Source organism: Leucopleurus acutus, assembly GCF_964270905.1.
Source record: "Leucopleurus acutus genome assembly, chromosome: 3".
In the NCBI taxonomy this organism is placed as follows: domain Eukaryota; kingdom Metazoa; phylum Chordata; class Mammalia; order Artiodactyla; family Delphinidae; genus Leucopleurus; species Leucopleurus acutus.
The window spans coordinates 14,595,996-14,603,839 of NC_139145.1; positions in this window are offsets into that span (position 1 = coordinate 14,595,996).

Consider the following 7,844-nt stretch of genomic DNA (forward strand, 5'->3'; position numbering starts at 1 on the left):
ACCGGTTCATCTGTATCATTTTTCTAGGTTCCAAATACATGTGTTAATGTATGATATTTGTTTTTCTCTTTCTGCCTTACTTCACTCTGTATGACAGTCTCTAGATCTATCCACGTCTCAACAAATGACCCAATTTTGTTCCTTTTTATGGCTGAGTAATATTACATTGTATATATGTACAACATCTTCTTTACCCATTCGTCTGTCAATGGGCATTTAGGTTGCTTCCATGAGCTGGCTATTGTAAATAGTGTTGCAATGAACATTGGGGAGCATGTGTCTTTTTGAATTGTGGTTTTCTCTGGGTATACGCCCAGTAGTGGGATTGCTGGATCATATGGTAATTCTATTTTTAGATTTTTAAGGAACCTCCATACTGCTCTCCATAGTGGCTGTATCAGTTTACATTTCCACCAACAGTATAAGAGGGTTCCCTTTTCTCCACACCCTCTCCAGCATTTGTTGTTTGTAGATTTTCTGATGAAGCCCATTCTAACTGGTGTGAGGTGACACCTCATTGTAGTTTTGATTTGCATTTCTCTAATAATTAGTGATGCTGGGCAGCTTTTCATGTGCTTCTTGGCCAGTTGTATGTCTTCTTTGAAGAAATGTCTATTTAGGTCTTCTGCCCATTTTTGGATTAGGTTGTTTGTTTTTTTAATATTGAGCTGCGTGAGCTGTTTATATATTTTGGAGATTAATCCTTTGTCCATTGATTCATTTCTAAATATTTTCTCCCATTCTGAGGGTTGTCTTTTCATTCTGTTTATGGTTTCCTTTGCTGTGCAAAAGCTTTTAAGTGTCATTAGGTCCCATTTGTTTATTTTTGTTTATATTTCCATTACTCTACGAGGTGGATCAAAAAAGATCTTGCTGTGGTTTATGTCAAAGAGTGTTCTTCCTATGTTTCCCCTAAGAGTTTTTACAGTGTTCGATCTTACATTTAGGTGTCTAATCCATCTTGAGTTTATTTTTGTGTATGGTGTTAGGGAGTGTTCTAATTTCATTCTTTTACATGTAGCTGTCCAGTTTTCCCAGCATCACTTATTGAAGAGACTGTCTTTTCTCCATTGTATATCCTTGCCTCCTTTGTCATAGATTAGTTGACCATAGGTGCGTGGGTTTACCTCTGGGCTTTCTATTTTGTTCCATTGATCTATTTTGTTCCATTGATGTTTCTGTTTCTGTGCCACTACCATATTGTCTTGATTACTGTAGCTTTGTAGTATAGTCTGAAGTCAGGGAGTCTGATTCCTCCAGCTCCGTTTTTTTCCCTCAAGACGGCTTTGGCTATTCTGGTTCTTTTGCATCTCCATACAAATTTTAAGGTTTTTTGTTCTAGTTCTGTAAAAAATGCCATTGGTAATTTGTTAGGGATTGCTTTGAATCTGTAGATTGCTTTGGGTAGTATAGTCATTTTCACAATATTGATTCTTCCAATCCAAGAACATGGTATATCTCTCCATCTGTTGGTATCATCTTTAATTTCTTTCATCAGTGTCTTCTAGTGTTCTGCATACAGGTCTTTTACCTCCCTAGGTAGGTTTATTCCTAGGTATTTTACTCTTTTTGTTGCAACGGTAAATGGGAGTGTTTCCTTAATTTCTCTTTCAGATTTTTCATCATTAGTGTATAGGAATGCAAGAGATTTCTGTGCATTAATGTTGTATCCTGCAACTTTACTAAAGTCACTGAGTAGCTCTAGTAGTTTTCTGGTGGCATCTTTAGGATTCGCTATGTATAGTATCATGTCATCTGCAAACAGTGACAATTTTACTTCTTCTTTTCCAATTTGTATTCCTTTTATTTCTTTTTCTTCTCTGACTGCCATGGCTAGGACTTCCAAAACTATGTTGAATAATAGTGGTGAGACTGGACATCATTGTCTTCTTCCTGATCTTAGAGGAAATGCTTTCAGTTTTCCACCATTGAGAATGATGTTTGCTGTGGTTTTGTCATATATAGCCTTTATTATGTTGAGGTAGGTTCCCTCTATGCCCACTTTCTGGAGAGTTTTTATCATAAATGGATGTTGAATTTTGTCAAAAGCTTTTTCTGTTTCTATTTAGATGATCATATGGTTTTTATTCTTCAATTTGTTAATATGGTGTATCACATTGATTGATTTGCGTATACTGAAGAATCCTTGCATCCCTGGGATAAATCCCACTTGATTGTGGTGTATGATCCTTTTAATGTGCTGTTGGATTCTGTTTGCTCGTATTTTGTTAAGGATTTTTCCATCTATATTCATCAGTGATATTGGTCTGTAATTTTCTTTTTTGTAGTATCTTTTTCTGGTTTTGGTATCAGGGTGATGGTGGCCTCATAGAATAAGTTTGGGAGTGTTCCTTCCTCTGCAATTTTTTGGAAGAGTTTGAGAAGGATAGGTGTTAGCTCTTTTCTAAATGTTTCATAGAATTCACCTGTGAAGCCATCTGGTCCTGGACTTTTATTTGTTGGAAGATTTTTAATCACAGTTTCAATTTCATTACTTGTGATTGGTCTGTTCATATTTTCTATTTCTTCTTGGTTCAGTCATGGAAGGTTATACCTTTCTAAGAATTTGTACATTTCTTCCCAGTTGTCCATTTTATTGGCATAGAGTTGCTTGTAGTAGTCTCTTAGGATGCTTTGTATTTCTGCAGTGTTTGTGGTAACTTCTCCTTATTCATTTCTAATTTTAGTGATTTGAGTCCCCTCCCTCTTTTTCTTGATGTGTCTGGCGAATGGTTTATCAATTTTGTTTATCTTCTCAAAGAACCAGCTTTTAGTTTTATTGATCTTTGCCATGGTTTTCTTTGTTTCTATTTCATTTATTTCTGCTCTGATCTTTATGATTTCTTTCCTTCTGCTAACTTTGGGTTTTGTTTGTTCTTCTTTCTCTAGTTCCTTTAGGTGTAAGGTTAGATTGTTTATTTGAGATTTTTCTTGTTTCTTGAGGTACGCTTGTATAGCTATAAACTTCCCTCTTAGAACTGCTTTTGCTGCACCCCATGTGTTTTGGATTGTCGTGTTTTCATTGTCATTTGTCTCTATGTATTTTTTGATTCCTCTTTGATTTCTTCAGTGATCTCTTGGTTATTTAGTAACGTAGAGTTTAGCCTCTATGTGTTTGTGTTTTTTACGTTTTTCCCCTGTAATTCATTTCTAATCTCATAGCGTTGTGGTCAGAAAAGATACTTGATATGATTTCAATTTTCTTAATTTACTGGGCTTGATTTGTGACCCAAGATGTGATCTATCCTGGAGAATGTTCTGTGTGCACTTGAGGAGAAAGTGTAATCTGCTGTTTTTGGATGGAATGTCCTATAAGTATCAGTTAAGTCTATCTGGCCTATTGTGCCATTTAAAGCTTCTGTTTCCTTATTTATTTTCATTTTGGATGATCTGTCCATTGGTGTAAGTGAGGTGTTAAAGTCCCCCACTATTATTGTGTTACTGTCAATTTCCTCTTTTACAGCTGTTAGCAGTTGCCTTATGTATTGAGGTGCTCCTATATTGGGTGCATATATATTTATAATTGTTATATCTTCTTCTTGGATTGATCTTTTGATCACTATGTAGTGTCCTTCCTTGTCTCTTGTAACATTCTTTATTTTAAAGTCTATATTACGTGACATGTGTATTGCTACTCCAGCTACCTTTTGATTTCCATTTGCATGGAATATCTTTTTCCATCCCCTCACTTTCAGTGTGTATGTGTCCCTAGGTCTGAAGTGGGTCTCTTGTAGACAACATATATATGGGTCTTGTTTTTGTGTCCATTCAGCAAGCCTGTGTCTTTTGGTTGGAGCATTTAATCCATTCATGTTTAATACCTTCACGTTTAAGGTAATTATCGATATGTATGTTCCTATGACCATTTCCTTAATTGTTTTGGGTTTGTTTTTGTAGGTCCTTTTCTTCTCTTGTGTTTCCCACTTAGAGAAGTTCCTTTAGCATTTGTTGTAGAGCTGGTTTGGTGGTGCTGAATCCTCTTAGTTTTTGCTTGTCTGTAAAGCTTTTGATTTCTTTGTCAAATCTGAATGAGATCCTTGCTGGTTAGAGTAACCTTGGTTGTAGGTTCTTCCCTTTCACCACTTTAAATATATCCTGCCACTCCCTTCTAGCCTGCAGAGTGTCTGCTGAATAATCAGCTGATAACCTTATGGGAGTTCCCTTGTATGTTATTTGTCGTTTTTCCCTTGTTGCTTTTAAAATATTTTCTTTGTCTTTAATTTTTGTCAATTTGATTACTATGTGTCTCAGTGTGTTTTTCTTGGCTTTATCATGCCTGGGACTCTCTGGGTGACTGTTTCCTTTCCCACATTAGGGAAGTTTTCAGCTATTATTTCTTCAAATATTTTCTCAGGTTCTTTCTCTCTGTCTTCTCCTTCTCGGACCCTTATTATGTGAATGTTGGTGCATTTCATGTTGTCCCAGAGGTCTCTTAGACTGTCTTCATTTCTTTTCATTCTTTTGTCTTTATTCTGTTCAATGGCAGTGTTTTCCACCATTCTGTCTTCCAGGTCACTTATCCATTCTTCTGCCTCTGTTATTCAGCTATTGATTCCTTCTAGTGTATTTTTCACTTCATTTATTGTACTGTTCATCTCTCTTTGTTCTTTAGTTCTTCTAGGTCTTTGTTAAACATTTTTTGCACCTTCTCAATCCTTGCCTCCATTCTTTTTCTGAGATCCTGGATCATCTTCATTATCAGTATTCTGAATTCTTTTTCCAGAAAGTTGCCTATCTTCACTTCACTTAGTTGCTTTTCTGGGGTTTTATCTTGTTCCTTCATCTGGGACATAACCTTCTGCTGTTTCATTTTGTCTAACTTTCTGTGATTGTGGTTTTCATTCCACAGACTGCAGGATTGTAGTTCTTACTTCTGCAGTCCACCCTTTGGTGGATGTGGCTATCTAAGAAACTTGTGCAAGCTTCCAGATGGGAGGGACTAGTGGTGGGTAGAGCTGGGTCTTGTCCCTCTGGTGAGCAAGGCCATGCTCAGTAAAGCATTAATCTACTTCTCTGATGATGGGTGGGGCTGTGTTCCCTCCCTGTTGGTTGTTTGACCTAAGGCTACATAGCTCTGGAGCCTACAGGCTGTTTTGTGGGGCTAATAGCAGTCTCCAGGAAGGCTCACACCAATGAGTACTTCCCAGAATTGCTGTTCCCAATGTCTTTGTCCCTGCAGTGAGCCACAGACACCACCCCCTACCCCATCCCCCCGCCTCTGCAGAAGACCCTCCAATACTAGCAGGTAGGTCTGGCCAGTCACTTGTGGGGTCACTGCTTTTTTCCCCTGGGTCCTAGTGTTCACAAGACTTTGTGTGTGCCCCCCAAGAGTTGAGTTTTTGTCTCCCCCAGTCCTATGGAAGTCCTGCAAATGAATCCCACTGGCCTTCAAAGCCAGATTCTCTGGGGATTCCTCCTCGCATTGCCAGACCCCCAGGCTGGGAAGCCTGACAGGGGGCTCAGAACTTCCACTCTAGTGGGAGAATTTCTGTTGTATAATTGTTTTCCAGTCTGTGTGTCACCCACCTGTCAGGTATGTGATTATACCATGATTGTGCCCCTCCTACTGCCTCATTGTGGCTTCTTTGTCTTTGGATCTAGGGTGTCTTTTTTGGTAGGTTCCAGTGTTTTTGTTTTTTGTTTTTTGATGGTTTTTCAAACATGAGTTGTGATTCTGGTGTTTTCATAAGAGGGGATGAGCACATGTCCTTCTACTCCACCATCTTCAGCTAATCCATCAAATATTTTCTTTCTTGTATCAGAGTCAATCATAACTCTTGCCGGACAACTTTAACAGCTCTGTGGCTTTTGCCTTTATAAGCCACTGACTCTTTCTTTTCCAGAAAACTCTTTGGGTTTTACCTGAATCTATCTCCTGAATTGCAATTTCTAAGACTCCGAGTAAACTCTTTTCTAATTTGCAGCCTTCTGCATTTTTCTGGGTTGATGGTATGGACTGAGGCTTTTAAATATAGATGTTTCCTAGGACTCTCCATCCAGGGTCTCTTGTGTGCTTTCTCCCATGGCCATCTCATTTACTCTCACACCTTTAATTACAGTGACAGGCGTTTCCCCTACAGCCTGAAGTTCTCCCTGATTTCCAGATGTGCATACCCTGCTGCCCCTCCCTGTGGCTACCCTGAAACTCAGCAAGTCTCACACCGAACTCATGCGGAAATATTCCTTCCTCCTCAAAATATCACCCTTCTGTTCAAGTCAGAAACTGGGAAGTTCTCCCCTGCTTACTTCCCACATATTTCTCAGATCTCTCTACTTCTCTGCACCTCTGTTGCTGTTAGCAGCTCCTGATGGGTATCTCAGTTGTCCTAGCTCAACAGCTTTGAAACTCACCTCCCCTAAATCCCCAGCACTGCCCGCTTCCCCTGACTTCACTGTCCCTACCCTAAAACTCACTGCCCCTGCAATGTACCCCACTGCCCCTCCTCTTCACCCCACTGCCTCACTGTTTCTCTCCTAAAACTCACTGCCACTCCTCTGCACCCCTAAAACTCACTGCCCTTCCTGTGTACTGTACTGCCTTACACTGAACTGCACTTCCCCTCCCCTATACCTCACTATCTCCCCTGTACCTGCTGCCCCTCTCCAGTAGCCCCAGTACTCCTTCCCCTTCACTCCACTGCAGCAGAAACATCTTAGAAAACACAAAATTAGATATGTCACATCCTTGTCCAAATGGACTCTCAAGGTAAAGTATGAGGTCTGGTGCTACTCTGGCCTATTCCCCTCTGTCCTACCAGATGTGGAAATTCCTGTGTCCTCCCTCTTTCCTGCTACTTTTTTTTTTTTTTTTTTTTTGTGGTACGCAGGCCTCTTACTGTTGTGGCCTCTCCTGTTGTGGAGCACAGGCTCTGGACACGCAGGCTCAGCGGCCATGGGCCATGGCTCATGGGCCCATCCGCTCCACGGCATGTGGGATCTTCCCGGACCAGGGCACGAACCCGTGTCTCCTGCATCGGCAGGTGGACTCTCAACCACTGCGTCACCAGGGAAGCCCGCTTTCCTGCTACTTTTTATTCATCTGCCACATCTCACTTTCAAAGTTACTTCTCATGGAAGCCTTCCCTGACCTCATAGACTAAGGAATACCTCCCTGTATCTTCTCTCTGCATTTCTTGTCTGTAGCCTTTACCACAGCAGTAATTTAAAAATCATTTGTGGAATTTGTTGCTTAATGCCTTAGTGAGCAGTAACTCAGCACACTATGAAAAGCCCGGACTACCTATACAGGTTGCCTGAATTGGAATCTTGGGTCAGCTGTGTGTCCCTAATCAAATTCCTTAACCACTCCATGCCTTATCCATAAAATGAGGGTAATAATTGTGCCTATTTTGCTAAATAATTGTGAAGATTAAATGAGTTAACATGGGCAAAGCTCTTCCAATTGCCATAAGAGGTAAATACACAAGTTTCTTCCAGTTATAGGGAAATTCCTGAGCCTTTTTTCCTGCTTCTTGGGTTACCATCTACCAAAGGGAGGGGCGTGTCGAGGTTCACATAAAATCTTGCACAACTTATGTGTGTACCTTTCCCTTTCTAGGTCAGCTGATGCAGGGGTGAGCTCAGGTTACAAGCTTGGCAGGCACAGCTGTGCCTCTGCCCGTGCAGGTCACTGAGCAGACTCCTGAGGCTCATAGCAGTTAAAAGACTCCCAGGAAAATGCTCAGGGCTGTGCAGAATGGTGAGACCAGAATCCAGTCAGGTCTCCTCCCTAGGTTTCTCTGTTGCACTCACACGCCTTTCTGGAAAACAGACAGACAAGACAAAAAGACAGACAGAGGTTAGGGAGGGGCAGGAGATTATAGTTGGGAGAGCCGAGTACCTCC